The 18,191-nt window shown below is 33.2% G+C and overlaps 1 protein-coding gene across 2 annotated transcripts in view; it reads right to left on the reverse strand.

Annotated features, from left to right (window-relative positions):
- Nucleotides 1-18,191, reverse strand: part of GPC5 (glypican 5) — a 1,092,178-nt gene that overhangs the window by 75,659 nt on the left and 998,328 nt on the right. The window lies entirely within an intron of this gene.

Genomic DNA, 18,191 nt, shown 5'->3' on the forward strand with positions numbered 1-18,191 from the left:
ATTGACTAACTTCAAGGCAAGGGATAGAGAGACAGGGATTGGGGCAACTCTCTCAAATGTCTGCAAACCACACACAAGCAGCATCAAGCCATGGTGTATACTGTACCTCTTGCCATGTGGACCCAAGCCTAGTGCAAGTGGTAAACATCATCACCTTGGATCCTAACTCCCATCATGTGGCCATAAGTCTGATATAAGCTGTGGCATAAGCTGCCTGTAATGTAGCTCCAATTAAATGGCCACAAGCCCAGCACAAGTGGCAGCTGGCCTTGATTCACAGCATAGACTCTCCCAAGTGCCTCCAAGATCAGCACAAGCAGCAACCAAACACAGATCACTTTGTAGTTTCTACCAAGTGGCCCCAAGCCAGGCACAAATCGTGGCTGACCTTGGCCTGCACATAAGCTCCAGGACCAACATATCTGGTGGCTGTCTTTAGACAGCACCAGGGCCTCACCCAAATAGGTCCATCATCGACACATCCAAAGCAGGGGCCTTTGCTGGCACCAGGGCCCTGCTAAAGTGAGTCCATTCCATTAAATAAGCCCTCACACAACAACTCATCTACTGAATTTATGGCCATCCCTCACAGCCAGCCAGCCTGAAGTTCAACCCCATACCCAGATATGCCAGCAGTAATAAGGCCTAATTACATCAGGAGGGCACACATGACCCACACAGGGAACTTGCTTAGAGTGCCTGGTTCAGGTGCCCAGGGAGACTGAACCATTGAGCCCGATGCATCGCCTTCTACAAAGGCAAATCCATCCAGACTGGGAAACACTGCAAATATACTTAATGCATAGAACCAAACACAAGGGCTCAAAGTGAAGAGACAAAGAAACACGTCCCAAAGGAAAGAATAGGACAATATTCCAAACAAACAAAATAGAGACAATCTACCAGAAACAGAGTTCAAAACACTGGTTTTAAGGCTGCTCCATGAACTTAGTAGTAAAATAGAAGAACACAGTGACAGCTTCAACAAAGAGACAGAAAACAAACAAAAAAATGAATCAGTCAGAAATAAAGAATACAATAATTGAAATGAAGAATATGTTAGAAGAAATCAATAGCCAGTAAGATGCAGAGGATCAAATCAGTGATATGGAAGACAAGGTAGCAGAATAAACACAATCAATACAGCAAAAAAGAAATAGAAATTTTTAAAAACAAAGATAGTTTAAGGGACCTCTGAGACAACAGCAAGTGTAGCAAAATTTGTATTATAGGGGTCCCAAGAGAAAAGATAGAAAAACAGATTGAAAACCAATTCAAAGAAATAATGACTGAAAAATTTCCTAACCCAGTGAAGGAAATAGGTATACAAGTCCAGGAATGCAGAGAGTCACAAACAAAATGAACCCAAAGAGGCCCACACCAAGACAAATCAGAATTAAAATGCCAAAAGTTAAAGACAAAGAGAGAATCTCAATAGTAGCAAGAGAAAAGCAGATAGTCATATATAAGGGAGCTTCCATCAAACTACCAGCTTATTTTTCAAAAGGAACTTACAGGATAAAAGGGAATGGCATGAAATAAAGTGATGAAAGGCAAATGTACAACCAGATTACTTTACTCTTAGGGCTATCATTTAGAATCAAAGGGCAAGGAAAAGCTAAAAGAGTTAATTACTACCATTATTATAAGACATGTTAAAGGGACTTCTTTAAGTAGAAAAGACCAAAATTGTAAATAATATGGGACAGAAAAAAATCTTACTGAAAAAGGCAAACACTTATTAAAAGTGATGGATTGACCAATTATAAAGCTAGTGCAAAGGTTAAAAGAAAAAAGTAGGAAAGTCATTTGTAATTACAATAAATTAAGAAATACAAGCAAACACACAAGAGAAATAAATAATGACAAAAACATAAATGTGGAGGAGTAAAAATTGTAGTAATTTTGAATGTATTTTAACTTAAGCAACCATCAACTTAAAGTAAACCACTATAAACATAGCGTCACATATATAAAGCACATGGTGATAACCTCAAACCAAAATCTATAAGAGAAACACAAAAAATAAACTAAAATGAATTCAAATACAACACTGTTATATCTATTGATAATTACTTTTAATGTAAATGTACTAAATGCTTCAATAGAAAGACATAGGGTTGCTGAATTAATAATAATAATAATAAACCCACAAGACTCGTACATAGGCTGCCTATTAGAGACCCACTTCAGATCAAAAGACAAACAGATTGGAAGTAAAGGAATGGAAAAAGATAGTTTATGCCAATGGAAACAAACAAAAAAGCTGAAGTAGCAATACTTAGATAAAATAGACTTTAAAACAAAGAAGATACTTCATAATGATAAAGGGATCGAACAAACAAGAGAACATAATTTTCATAAATATCTACACACCCAATATAGGAGCACTGAGAGCTATAAAGCAAATACTGATGGACATAAAGGAAAATATTAATGGTAATAGTAGGACACTTTAACACCTAATTAACATCAATATATAGATCGTCCAGACAAGAAATCATCAAGGAAACAGTGGCCTTAAATACAGAGTAGAGCTGATGGACTTAATGATTTTAGGACATTTTGCCCCAAAGCAACAGAACATACATTTTTTTCCAAGTGTAGATGTAATATTTCCCATGACAGACCACATGTTAGGCCACAAGTGTCAATAAATTTAAGAAGACTGAAATAATACCAAGAATTTATTTCAACCACAATTATATAAAACTAGAAATCAATTACAGAAAGAAAACTAAAAAGCACACAAATGCATGGAAGCTAAATAACATGCTACTAAATGATAAATGGGTTAGCGATGAGATGAAGAAAAAAATCAAAGATACTTTGAGACAAATGAAAACACATTGACCCAAAATATATGGGACACAGTATTCTAAATTCATAATACTATAGGCCTACATCAAGAAGCAAGAAAAGTCTCACATAAACAATCTAAACTTATAAGAGGAAATATATATATATATATTTTCAGAGCTGAAATAAATGAAACACAGACAAAAAATGATAGAAAAGATCAATAAAAAGATCAACGTATTAAAAGCAATGGATTGACCAATTATAAAGCTAGTGCAAAGGTTAAAAGAAAGTAGGAAAGTCATTTGTAATTACAATAAATTAAGAAATACAAACACACAAAAGAAATAAAAATAATGACAAAAACGTTATCTTTGAAAAGATAAACAAAATTGATAAAACTTCAGCCAGATTCATCAAAAACATAAAATAAAAGGAAAAGAGAGCACATGAGAGTGAGCCCGAATAAAATAAGAAATGAAAGAGAAGTAACAATTAAAACCACAGAAATACAATAGATTATAAAAAATATTATGAACAAGTAAGTATATGTCAACAAATTCGACAACCTAGAAGAAATTGATAGATTCCTAGAAATATACAATCTTCTAATGCTGAATCAGGAAGAAACAGAAAATCTTAACAGACTGATAACTACTATAAAAAAATTGAATCAATATTCAAAAACTCCTAACAAAGTCCTGAACCAGATGGCTACACAGGTGATTTTTACCAAACACTGAAAGGATAATTAATACCTATCACTTTCAAACTATTCCAAAAACTGAAGTGGAGAGAAGTCTTTCAAACTCATTTTTTAAGGCCAGCTTTATCCTGATACCAAAACCAGACACATAATAATAATAATAATAATAATAATAATAATAATAATAATAAAGACACCAAAATTATAAGCCAATATCCTTGATGAATATAGATACAAAAATCCTCAATAAAATTCAGTAATACAGTAAAAAGATCAGACACCATGATCAAATGGATTTATTTTGGGGATACAAGTCAATTCAATATTTGTAAAAATGATAAAAATCTAAATCATATTAATAAATGTAGAAAAAGCATTTAACAAAGTACAGCACCCATTTATGATAACAATTATCAGCAAAGTGGGGAAAGAAGGAATATACCTCAATATAATAAGTGGTCATATACAAGCCCACAGCTAATATCATACTTAATGGTGAAAAGTTGAAATCTATTTCTTTAGGATCAGGGACAAGACAAGGATGTCATTTCTACCAGTTTTAATTCAACATAGTACTGGAAGTCCTAGCCACAGTAGACAAGAAATAAAAGGCATCCAAATTGGAAAGAAGTAAAACTGTCATTATTTGTTGATGAAATGGAAGTAGAAATGGAGAAACCTAGAGATTCTACCAAAAAAACTATTAGAATTAATAGATCAGTAAAATAGCAGGATACAAAATCTATATTCTGAAATCAGAAGCATTTTTATATACCAATAATGATCTATTAGAAAGAGAAATGAAAAAACAACCCACTTTACAATTGCATCAAAAATAGTAAAACATCTAGAAATAAATTTACCCAAGTATATTCAGAAATACTATACTCAGAAAACTATAAGACATTTTAAAAAAGACAATGAAGACACAAATAAAGGGAAAGACATGCTGTGCTCATGGATAGGAAGATTTAACATCATTAAAATGTCCATACTTCCTAAAGCAATCTACAGATTGATTGTAATCCCTATCAAAATATCAATGGCATTTTTCACAGACCTGGAGCAAATAATACTAAAATTTATATGGAACTGCATAAGACCCCAAATAACCAAAGCAATCTTGAGAAAGAAAAACAATGTTGAAGGTATCAGGGCACTTGATATCATACTATACAAAGCCATAGTAATCAAAATTGGTATTGGCATAAAAACAGACACTTAGGTCAATGGAACAGAATAGAGAGCCCAGAAATAAACTTGCACCTCTATAGCTAATTAATCCATGACAAAGGAGCAAACAAAACAAAACAAACAAAAAAAAAACTATGAGGCAAAGACAGTCTGTCCAATAATGATTGGGAACGCTGGACAGATACTTGCAAAAAAATTTAAGTAGACAGCCTTCTTAAACTATATAGAAAAGTAAATTCACAATAGATGAAAGATTTAAATATAGGACCTGAAACCATAGGACTCCTAGAAGAAAACCTAGGCAGTAAACTCTCTGACTTTGCTCTTAGTAATATTTTTTTTTCCCGATACGTCACCTTGGGCAAAGGAAGCAAAAGAAAAAAAAAATAAACAAATGGAATTATATCAACTTTTTTTTTTTTTTTTTTTTGCACAGTGAAGGAAACCATCAACAAAATGAAAAAGACAGCCTACTGAATGGGAGAGGACAGTCACCAGTGACAAATTTTATAGGGGTTAAATATGTAAGGAACTCACACAACCTAACACCAAAAACAATGATTAAATAATGGGCAGAGGACCTGAATGGACATTTCTCCAAAGAACACATACAGATAGTCAATTGACATATGAAAAGATGCTTGACATCACTTATTATTAAGGAAATGCAAGTTAAACCATAATGAGATATCAGCTCACACCTATCAGAATGGCTATCATCAGTAAATCAACAAACAGCAAGAGTTGATGAAGATGTGGAGAAAAGGGAACACTCATACATAGTTGGTGGGATTGTAAATTGGTGCCGCCACAAGGCAAAGCAGTAGAGTTACCTCCAAAAATTAAAAGTAGAACTATCATATGACCCAGCAGTTCCACCTCTGAGTAGTTATACAAAGAAACCCAAAATTAATTTGTGAAGATATATGCATCCCTATGCTCATTGCAATATTATTTACAATAGCCAAGATATGGAAGTAACATAAGTATCCATGAATAGCTGATTGGATAAAGAAGTGGTGCATATATACAATAGAATATTACTCAGCCATAAAAAGAAATAAAATCTTTCCATTTGTGACAACATGGATGGACCTAGAGGGTACTATGCTAAATGAAATAAGCCTGAGAAAGACAAATGCCCTAGAACAGCGCTTACATGTAGAATCAAAAAAAAAAAAAAAAAAAACAAATGAACAAATATAGATACGGAGAACAAATTGTTAGGTGTCAGATGGGAAAGCTGTTGGGAGGATGGATGAAAAGGTGAAAAGGATTAAAAAGTACAAGTTGGCAGTTATAAAAAATAGTCACAGGGATGTAAAGTACAGTGTAGGAATTATAGTCAGTTATAACTATGCATATTATCAGATGGGCACTAGGCTTATTGGGGTGATCACTTCATAAGGTATATAATGTCTAATTATTATATTGTATGCCTGAAACTAATATAATATTGGATGTCAACTGTAATTGGAAAATAAATTAATTTAAATGAATGAATGAATGAATGAATGAATGAAGCCATGCTCAGGAAGATTTAGAAATACTTTTGCTACGATAGGTGACACTGATCGTTTGGACTGAGCTTTCACATTCTGCCAATTTCTGGAACATCACTTACCTCACAAAAAGCTATCCCACATGCTGTGTAATTAGCATTAGGCTTAAACCAGTGACTGAAGAAGGGGCTAGTGTTTGTTTCTTATTAATGAACTTCACATCCTCCGGAAGTGAGGAGAGGCCCTACCGTGTGTATTGGAACAGTGATTGTGGTGTGCTTTTCTTGGGTTCTGAGAAGAAAGTCTATTGACATAAATCCTATAGAGAACCCCAGCGCTTGAAATACCGGTGCTTATACACAGCCCTTATTCTTTCAAGAAAGCTGAACATGTTCTTAACAGAATACTTGGATCAAAATAATGATTTTGTGACTTTCACTTTGCATGGACAGAAAGAAAAGAGATTACCTAGTATAGATAGTCAAGATTTGAAGATCCAGAGCTATTGTCATATCGCTTGAACTGAAATGGATACTGAGAACTAGCCAACATAACATGGCAGGAAAATTCTTAAATTTTAGCAACATGATAAAATGAGATGGGAAACTTGAACCAGAGGTGACATCTGTCATCTGAATTTTCATTTACCACTTCCTTTTTTTCCTGACAACACAAATTATTTAAATGCATATTTATCTAGTGAAATGGCAAAGAGAAAAAAAATTGACATGCATTTAGAAAACATTTGGGTGGGCAAGGGTGAATGGTTTCTTTTATTGCAATGACTACATGGTAATAGCAATGCAAACAAGTAAAACCAGGCATTTTTATAGGACCCAATGATAGGATCTATCAAAACAATTGCAAAATGGAAACCTGCTGGATGGGAGGACTCCTCTGAAACTTGCTACCATTGGCACCTACCCCACCTCATTTCTCATCCATTTTTCCTTACACTTCATTTTCAATGCCTTGTGCTTTTCAGTTCATTAATGATTTCTTCCTCCTATTCCATTCCAAATTTAAAATGTCATGTGCACCTTTCTTCACTATCTTTTCAAAAAATTTTGAGACTAATTTATCTGATGAAGTATCATGTGTTAATATGGTAACGGAATAAAGAACAATGTCTGGCTCCTGAAGCATTAAGTAATTTTGAATGAACGAATGCATAGAGCAGTCTGCGAATTTAACAATACACATTTTATATTCATGTATTTTCTTGAACACAACAGCTTATTCCGAGATTAAGTGAATGAGAGGGATATTTTTTGAACAGTAGAAACTTTCTATTATGATTTTGAAATCAACGTGGTTAGCCGCCTTCTCACTTATGTAATTGTCAAAGTCTATATATCCTCATTTACCCTGGGAATAGGAAAGTTAGCTACAAGAGGGAATTTTGTTTCACTGAAAGAAAAATAAAAGGCTGAGAGTAAGTCTTGCTAAGCATTGAAAAAGATTGCTAAGGAAATAATTTTTTTTCTGAAGATGTTTCTAATTTACCTGTTCCTGATGACTTTTATGCAATTTTTTTTTTTTTTTTTGAGACAAAGTGAAGAAAATGTGAGAGATTGAGGATATTAAATATTTCAGTACTGGTGTTTCATTTAAACAGTTAATAGATACAAATCATAAAGCTACTTTTAGTGTTTTTTGTAGGAAGTATGTTTATAATTAAATTAATGTGACTAGTTTTTGACTGTTTATTGATTTCAAAATGTACTTGCCTTGCCATAGAATAGAATTTTTTCAATGATGTGAAAAGAAAATTTGCTGCAGCCTAATTTGAAAGTGAGATTTTACTTTGTAGAGGTTGAAAATAGTAGTGAGGAAATAATACTTCATATCTGGTATGAAATTTAAAGATTAAATTAAAAACAGATATGAAAATTCCACAAATAGTTGAGATAATATTTCTGTCTAAATGCCTTGAAATTTTATAGCTTGAGCAGTAAGTTTGGTTGGATTACAGTGTAGGTTATTATCAGGTAAGGCAAACTGAGCAATTTTCCCTTCTCGAATATTCTAAAAATCCAATATAGAGAACATTTAATTTTCCAGCATGGAAAAAATATAAATGATTCAATAGCTGGTTGAAACTTGGAAACCAAAAAAGCACTGCTTTCTATCTGCCTGCATTAAATTAGTATAAATTATGCAAACAGTAGAGAAAGTTGTCTTGTTGCCTATTTTGTCTTACAAATTGCTGACTACCTTTCATCTTGTAATGCTCACAAATATTCATAAACAAACATTCATAAACTATGTCTGATATTCAGAGTTGATTGGGCTTCAATAGTATCTTAGGCCTCATATATTTATTTTCCAGGGTGTTCTTCTCAGTATTATTGTGCCTTGTTCTCTTTGGCATGCCCAGTGTAACATACATAAAACAACATGGCATGGTGCTGAGCAATAAACTAGTGCATAGGAAAAGAGACCGAGTATTCAGGGTTATTAAGAGAGATGGGGAGAAAGGTGAGAAGTGGAGAAGGAATCAATACTTCCTATGCATTCCATAGTCTAGACTTTGTTCTCTATCATATATCACATTTAATTATAGCACTTAGTAAGTGCTATAAATTTTTTTTGACACACAGGTATATTATACTTTTGTCTTTCTTTCAGAGATGGAAGAACTGAGATCAAAAGTATAAATAGCTTACATAAAGTTATACAATTAGTGATTGGTAGAACATGATTCAAGGTCAGGTTTATCTAATCCCCAAACGTATTTTCTTTTTGTACCCTCTAAGAAAAACAAATCATTGTATGAGAAACACAGAGAATATACCAGTTGAGCGATTAAAAGAGGTATGATCATGCAATTATTGAACAGGGAGGATTTCTAATAATTATGTCATTGAAATCTCCTTATTTTAAAGATGAGGAAATAAATTAAGAGACAGGTTAATGGGGATTGAGTCAAAAGGGCAAATACAGCAAATGAGAAAATGTGTTCCTATTTTAAGAAATCATAAATTCTAGAGAAGGATATAATTCTTTGTTGAGTCCTACAATTATGTTTTTGAAAAAAGGTTTTATATTTAATGAATAAATTGATATTTCCTCTCCTTCTCTTTCTCCTTCCTTCTCCTCCCCCTCCTCCTCCTCCTCCTCCTCTTTCTTCTTCTTATTAGCTTCGATATTTTGATCCACTAATCAGAAACCAAGATAGAAATAGAAAGCTTTATAAAAGTTGTCTCATCACTGTAAAAAAAGTGGTCTTTTGGATACCATTATTAGAAATGCACTGATATTTTTTGTTCACTTAGCGTGTGGCCAATTTTTGTTAAAGTACCATGTATGTTTTAAAAAAGTATACATTCTATATTTGTTTCATTCTGGTTTCTATATTTATATTAGATAATTTGTTGTTGTTTTAAATTTCACATTGTTTGTGTCCTTGCTGATCTTTTACTCTACATATTTTATCATCATCTGAGTGAGATATTGACATATCCTTACTTTTCCTTGTAACGTCATGATTTTAAAAAGTATTTATATTTTTCGGTGCATACAAATTCAAAACTGTTACTTATATTCAGTAGCCTCTTAATTTATCTCATTATGTAATGCTTCTTTTCCTTTAGTGTTTTACATTTAAATTTAAGGTATAGATTTATTTTTTATATTAGATAAGAACTAGATATGCACCTTCAATCTAAAATCTCATGTCTTTCTTTACATATGAAAAATTTTCAACCATTCTTACATAGCATATTTTTTCTACCATTTAATTATTTCTAGAAGTCCTATTAAGAATATCATGCTGATTCTAATCTGTTTTCTATTTTAAATTTTTCTTTAATTTAAAACAATGAAATTTTCTTTCATTAAAAAAATCTTTGTTGTTTTCTACCTGAATTACTCATTATTTCATAAATTACTATTTTATCTTTAACTGAGTTAAAGGTAAATATAATTATATGCATTTCTTTTCACTTTAATAATTACGTTTTTTTATTCCCTGGTTCTCTGAGGGGAATTTTTTTGTCCTCTCTTCTTGATTCATATATGTCTATTTCTGTTTCATAATTTATCATTCTTTTTATAATATAGGTGTTATTAATTTTATACTTTTGCATTATAACTTTCTTATTTTAAAGGAATTTCTAATTCCTCTGTCATATTCTAATTTTGTCATTGAATTCATTTTTGTTGGTCATTTTTATTTCAGTTTCTCTTCTGCAGTTGGAAGTAGTCTTTGGGGGGCGGGGCTTATCTTGAATTCTATATCCGTCTGCTTCAAGTCTGAATAATAGATTTCAAATTGTTCACTGAGGATTCCTTCCCCTGCATGAAGTTGAAGTTTGTTAAAGAGAGATTAATTTGGACTAAGTTCAGTCCAGGTGGCTTTTTATGCTTTCTTCAGGTATACTTGTATATAAATGAAAGTTCCAGTCAGCAGGGCAACTATTTTCAGGCTCCTCCCAGTGAAGAGAGAGGTCTGGTGGCAGTCCTTCACCATTCATGATCTCTCTTTTCCTCAGTACCCCACAAGTAACTCTTCTTGCTTTTGGATCAAAATGCTAGCAGGTTGGAGCTTAATTGCACAGTTCTCACCACTCTGTGTTTTTGTTCCATAACTGATTTCAGAGTATTACTTTGTTTTTGAGTGTGGCTACATCTGGTATTTATTTATTTTATTTTATAATTTTTGTCCTATTTTGGGGGTGGATGTGAAAGTTCAAAACATGAATTGAAAGCACTGTTTTACCAGAATAGTTTACTGAAAGTTTCTTATACATTCTTTATGCTACTGCCAGTATTATATTTCTAACCATCAAATCCAATATTATCTCTTCTCTGTTTAAACACCTTTGTTGGCTCTCTTATCTCAGGATATGTTTGCCTCCTTGGTGAGGCATTTAAAGTTCCCATAATTCTCAATCAAGAACTAATCTATTTGTCCAGTTATCTATTACACCTCTGGCTACTTAGCCAAAACAAACTACATTATTCAATCATGCCCACCTGTCAAAATCATACATATCTCTAAACTTAGTCCTGTTGAACACATGTATATTTCTATAGTTTTAGTCCAAATATTTGTCTGAATAAAAAACTTTGCATGGCTACTGGAATTATGTCCATGCCTTTATTCAACACTTTCTATGTCATGCATTTTATAAAAATCCACTGAACTTCTTTCCACCATGGAATTATAATTTTTCTTTATGAAAATAACCATGGCTTATTTATATAAACATTTTGTATAATTATTATAGCTCAATTTTCCAAATTAATTGATATTTGAAGTCAGTTCTACCAAGTTCCTGTCCATACTCTAATTTAGGATTATAGAATCCATCACTGGGGAACATTTACTATCCATTTTTTGAGAAGGGCTGATTTTTGAGTCATTGATTAACCCAGGAAATATATGTAATAATAGCAATGGAAGCTCTCACACAGAACTTCTCACATGCCAGGTTCAGTGTAAGCACTTAACATATGATCATTCATTTAAACCCTGCAACAACCCTATAAGGCATGTACTACTAGTATCCTTGTTTTACAGGTGAAGAAACTGAGGTATGGAGTCTGTTAACTCACAGAGAAGTGTTATCTGAAGTTACATAGCTAGTAAATTGCAGGCTTGGGTTGGCACAGAGGCTGTCTGTCTCCTGGGTCTATGCTCTTAGCCACCAGATTTTACCACTTCTCAATACACATATGTCACCTTTTAATGCACTAAACAAATGAATGTTGAAAAGATCATTTTATGTGGCTTTCAACAAACAAACCATACCACCACATGATGGATTCCTGTATTGATTGTATATTCCATGGAGAACTGCAGTTAATGATTTTACCCAGCTGTGGTAATTTCAGCTCCATAGATGTGACATGAGCACTCTTCCTTCTCTTAGAAATGTTTGTGGTTGCATGATTTAGGAAGATGAGTTTTTTCAGCTACCTTTTTGGTGGAAAGGAAATGCTTCAAACACAAGAGCTACCTTAACAACTTGGAGAGGGGAATACGGAAAATGAGTTAATGGCTCCCATCCCTCTCTACCCCATTGCATAAATATAAACAAATGATGAGAGAGGCTTTATTTTGTGAAAGTTCATGTCACTATTTTTTTTCACATTGGAAGAGAGGATAATCAGGCATCAAATACATGATTTAATAAAGTCTATAATAATTTATATTATACTTTTAATATTTAGATAATAATTGTTTTGTACTTGTTGTCTGAGAATATATGCTCCTAAAGAGTGATCAATTCTTTTAACACCAAAGGTAACCTGATACACATTGAGAGCCCTGGGTGAGGTTTTCATGTTTTAGTTTGACTTGTGAAAGCATCATCATCTGCTGATCTACTGCTGAAAGAAGATAAAAATAATTCCCACTTTCTGCCACATTACTTGGCTAGAAGAATTACAATAGCTTGGCATTTGCTAAATGTTTTTCAAAAGTAGATCACACAAGAGTACAACTTTTACTCCAGTCTTAGCATTGACGGAAAGATTACCAAAGGAATGTCACAGATGAAGTGACCTTTTAGATAGACTGGTACTATCAACTCATTCGTCAAAATTGAAAAAAATAATGAGACTTGTAAATGCAATGGATCTTCTGCCAACATCTGTGAGTTTAATAATTAGTCACACTTTTTTTGGTAATTTTCATCATGGCTAAATTTACCACACAAGTGGCAGAAGATCGTCCTTCATAAACTTTAGCCAAATCATTACAGATAATCATTAAGAATCTGGGAGCAGGACATACTCACTAATTATAGTTATAGCAGAGTTGATTCATTCACTCAATATTATGTTGACATTAGTTCTGTCTCTAAGTATAAACCAACCTATTTGTTTGACTGATTTTTTTTTTTTTGACTGAAGGGCATTCACTGTTACTAAAATGACCAAATATTTGAAAACGAATTGTCAATAATTTTTTGGTGTTGAAATAGCTGACATTTCTCATGCAGCACTCTTGTGCACTCATCTCCTTTTAGGTAAGAGGAGTTTAATTGTAGTTATGTCCCAAATTTTCTGTTCTTTTAAAGACATTTCCTCTGCCATTAGAAGCATTATACTGAGCATGTGGAGCAGGGAATCTCTCTAGCATGTTTCAGAGTTTACCAGCTGGAAAATTAAAGGAAGGGCAATCTGCAGAATGAAAATCAAGGAGATATAAAACAGCATGAACTCTCTGAGATTTTAATAATTGAATAGGAGAAATGTTTGGTAGCTAATATTTTTTAAAAATCTGAAATATTAGTAAGACAGTACAATATTGAGGTTCATTGATAATTTGGTTTTTAAATGTTTTCTGATAGTACTGGGTTACTCTCTAAACAAACATCTTGACTAGTTATATATTTTTTTCCCTTTGGAAAAAAAAGAAAATGAAATGAAACCATAAATAAATGAGGTCTCTGACTTTACCTCTAAAATCATGAACTATGAATTGTAGAAAAGAAAATCCATATTCAAAATTAAGCCAGAACTGCAGAGATATCTTTGTGAATGATTAACTCTCTATAACAACTAGATATGAAAGGGACATCTTCTAAAATATAAATTAGATCAAAAGTCTAGATTCCCTTTCTCGAGATCGATAGTATGGGGAATGGTGCAAAGCCAAGGGGAGAGTCTAGACTTCCACCTCTGCCAGTCTATAAGGAAGCTCCTCAAATTCCCTGCCAGGGTCGTGTTACAAAAGGCTGAATAGAGAGATAGAATTTTATCCCTGCCAGGCTGTAATGAGATCCCACTGTGTTATGCCAATGGGGTCCATGGGGAAAGTCTGGACTTCCACGCCCAACTTGTACTGCAACCCTTTCCCACTAGGGTAGCTTCAAGAAGGCTTGTGGAGAGTGAGGACTATCACCAGCCCCCATGTGGCAATGAGGACACCCACACTCTCCTAATATCGGTGGGGGCCTAGTGGGAAGCTAGAACTCCCAATCTTGGCAAAAGTAATAAGAAGTACCACTCCCTTGAGCATCAACAGACCAAGCAGGGGACATGGACAATTACCCACACCTAGCAGTAAAGAGGTGGCACCTTCTCCCGCAAGGTTGGTATCTGTGGATGTCTGGGTTTCAGCTGAAAATGACTCATTAAATCAAGAACTAAAAATACATAGTTATTTTTTTTTAAAAAGACAATCAATAGATGCTAATATCAAGACGACAAAGATGGTAGAATTACTTGACAAAAGTTTTAGAACCACCATCATAAAAATGCTTCAATCAGCACTTAAGAACCTTCTAGAAAGAAATGAAAAAAAAAAGTCTCTGCAAAGAAATAGCAGATATAAAGTTCAGCTAAGAACTACAAAATGTGGTAATACGGTCAGCAGAGAAATTATTTTAAATGAAAAGAATATTATGAATAAAGTTATAGATGTAAGAATATGGTGCCGTTTTGACAGTAGGGAGGTTTGGAGATAAGAAAAAGTGAGCCATTAGGAGAACCAAGTCTGACTGCAGGAGAAGGCAGAAAACAATGAAGCAAGCAATGAAAGGCATCTTTTAGCTCAATAATTAATCAATGAAAACGTATAGTGAAGATTAATATGTACAAGTATCAAACTAGAGTCTGAAAGCACAAAGGGGTTTAAGCTCTGTTTCTACCTTTAAGGAAATTAAAATCCAGTTAATGAGACAGGACACATATCTAAACGCATTTAAAGAAAACAAAGTCTACTTAATTCTTTTAGTATGAATACAGAGGTAATATAGAATTATTTAACTCAACAAGTCTAAACTCAGGTCCTTTGATATATTTTTAGATATGTCATATTTTGGGTTTTCATTTAAATAATAATCTATAAAATAATGTAAACATATTCTGTGCCATCTGGATGCCAGCCTCCTATCTGCAGACTGCAAGATTATTTCATTTGTGTGTATTTATCATTCATCGCATGGCAATCAGGTAACACTGCTTTCATTTTAGTGAACTAATGAGAAAAGAATCCAGGTGGATTTAAGAGGTAAATGATGCATTTGCAACCAAGGAAGGTAAATGACATTGCAGCACATGAAGGCATGAATATTTTAGAATATTTTTGATGCAAAAAAACATTGGGAGGATTACATCATCTCACATTACAGGGTATTATTTATATTCTTTCCATAATACCATGTTCCATGAGATGATGCACTCCTCCCAACACTCTTCTTAGGCTTGCCTATGTACGAAAAGTAGCAATTAGTACACTACTCACATAGTGGGTGGAAATTTATTTTTCATTCATCTGAATCATTCAAATTATGTTAGTTTCATAAGTTTGTTACTGTTAGTTGAAATTTATTTGATTTTATATTTACATAAGATCTGTAAGAAGGATTTTATGCATAGGCTTATACTATAATGAAATCATTTAAGTCAACATTAGAGATCTATAGGATTTTTTTTTTCCTTTAAAATAGATCCACATAGTCTTGAAGTTCGAGAAATACTGATTTAAGTAGTTCAGCAGAGGACCTCCCTGATACCATTGGAGGTTTGGGGAGCATAAAATAGATAAATTGCAGCTGTGAGAGGGTGGACCAGGCACGAATGTAAGATCATCACTGCAATCAGGGCTCCAGTGATGAGAATATGAATTATGAGTCGTAGTAAGATGACAGAGGAAAGGGAGTCGAAGGACTCCCACTGGCCGAATTGGTAAATAACAGGAATTGGTAAATAACAGAAATAAAGAAGTGGTTGGGGAAAACTGATTATGAGGGAATATTTTTTTAAGAAAATGTAAATCAAGCTAGAACAACATCATCCTTAAACCCAGGAATAATAAATAAAATTAGTGTTGTGCATAGAAAATTATTTGAAAATGGAAGGACTGAGTTAAATAAGAACAAAAACTCACAAAGGAACACATATAGATTAGAAGACAATAATGACACAGAAAATCCAAACCATATATAACAGCCACCAGAGAAAAGTAAATTAATGAACCATGAAAGATTAGGCTCATAAAGTGTGAAACAGATGAAAATGATAATTTTTTTAAGTAAAGCAATTTAGATTTTAAAATCTACATGTTACCAATAATCACTAAAACATGTAAAACCTACAATTATTTTTAATTCGTATTTTATATGAAACATCTATACTTGTGATTTTACATATGAAAAGCCGTAATTATATTAGATAACAAATAAAAAACAGCATTTCACTATTTATATTTGGCTAATGCATTTTATTAATATTCATTGATCTAAGAGATAGTTTTTCATATTCTCTAGAGAGGTGAATTATCTGGGTTTACAAACCGAGGACACCAAACCGACTGTTTCTATACATAGAGTTAAGAACATAATCTAATGAGAGGCATAATTTTGAAGAAAAAGGTATACAGAAAACTAAATAATAAATGATTATATAAATTTTTAAGAAATAGACAAATATATGGTTAGATAAGTGAGAATTTTTACCCCTTGGGTAGGTATCGACTGGATGGATTATAGAAAATGTTCTCTCTTGTGACCTCAGGGTTGTTACCCAGAGGGATAAAAATTCACTGAAATATACATTTAAGATTAGTGCACTTCATATATTCTACCATGTGTATATTTTACCTCATTAGAAAATTTAAAAGAAAGAATAAAGAGTAAATCTGTGTGTCAGTGTAGGAAACACATTCTAGTGGAATTCAGACCTTCATTCACCCCCTTATAAGGAGAAATACCAGTGACTGAGATGTGGCTTAAAGTTATCATTACACCTGCTTAAGGAAATTTTGCTGCAAATATCCAATGAAAATACCAAAAGAAAAGGTGAAAGGATCTAATTTTCCATCCAAGCAAAAAGGAATATTTTTCTGGTTTTACAGTGTGAACAGAAAAATCGATGTTTCACCACTTCCCCTTGTCCTACATAACCAATTATCTGCCTCATTGCCAACCACCTTGACTTAGTCCTTGACCAGCTGCACAAGTGCATAATACCCACAATAGACATGCTCACACTAGAAGGGGGAATGCTGAGTTCATCTTCCACATAGCAGAGAGCAAAGCAACCAGAGGCATCACAGTGGTTCTGAGTCAAGGGGATTAGAGAAAAGGTAGCCCAAGCACTGTTTAAAAATAAATAGTCATTTCCTCATCAATGCCCTAGTAAATGTATAAAGAAATTAAACTAGCCAATTGAATAAATTGCAGGAGGCAACCTTCAGGCAAAAGCAAATGATTTGATTCAACTAATTTGTGCCCTCTTCTGTTTTTACTTAAGATAGAAAGTTTGATTAAAAAAGATATTTGTATCTAGTATTCCCACCTGGATGGATGAAAGAGAATCTGAATAATACGTCTTATTCAGAGTCTGATAACAGCTAATTGCTTGAGATTTTATGTTCCTGCTTATATCTTATTTAGAAGAACACATGGCTTTGATATATTTTATTTCAGTTAATCTTTGAAACACCATTGACTTTTAATACTCTTTTTTTCCCAAGAGGGGATAAAGAACTCATGAAGAATATTTCTAATGAATACTACAGCATGATTAACTGTCTGTAAGATATATTATTAGAATTTGGCTTTACTCTAGGAGAAATCAGTTCAGGACTATGAGAACTCACTTTGGACATTATATCTTGTCTAACAACTTACTGTTTAGTTTTCATGAATGATCGACATGTAGTAGTGGTATGTGTGAATGAGGTAGGTTCAGGATGGAGTGTTGGAATTTGTAATTCAGGTTCTCAATTTTATCTGAAGAGGAGAGAAAATAAAGGCAGTTAAGAAGCATTAGCATTGATACAGGTAAGCTCATAAAAGGGTAGAAATGAAGAAGGTTTTAGAGATCCTCTATATCTAGGGTGGCAAACTCTGTCCTGAATGCCAAATCCAGCCTCTCACCTGATTTGTATGGTCCATGAGCTAGGACTGATTTTTATAGTTGAATATATGCAATCAATTTGATGATAGGGAACATTAACTTTGAACTCAAACTCACTGAAATAGTATCCTTTCTAACAAAAGATTTCATTCTTTTAATTACTAGAAACA

This window comes from Rousettus aegyptiacus, unplaced genomic scaffold, assembly GCF_014176215.1.
Source record: "Rousettus aegyptiacus isolate mRouAeg1 unplaced genomic scaffold, mRouAeg1.p scaffold_m13_p_11, whole genome shotgun sequence".
NCBI lineage: Eukaryota > Metazoa > Chordata > Mammalia > Chiroptera > Pteropodidae > Rousettus > Rousettus aegyptiacus.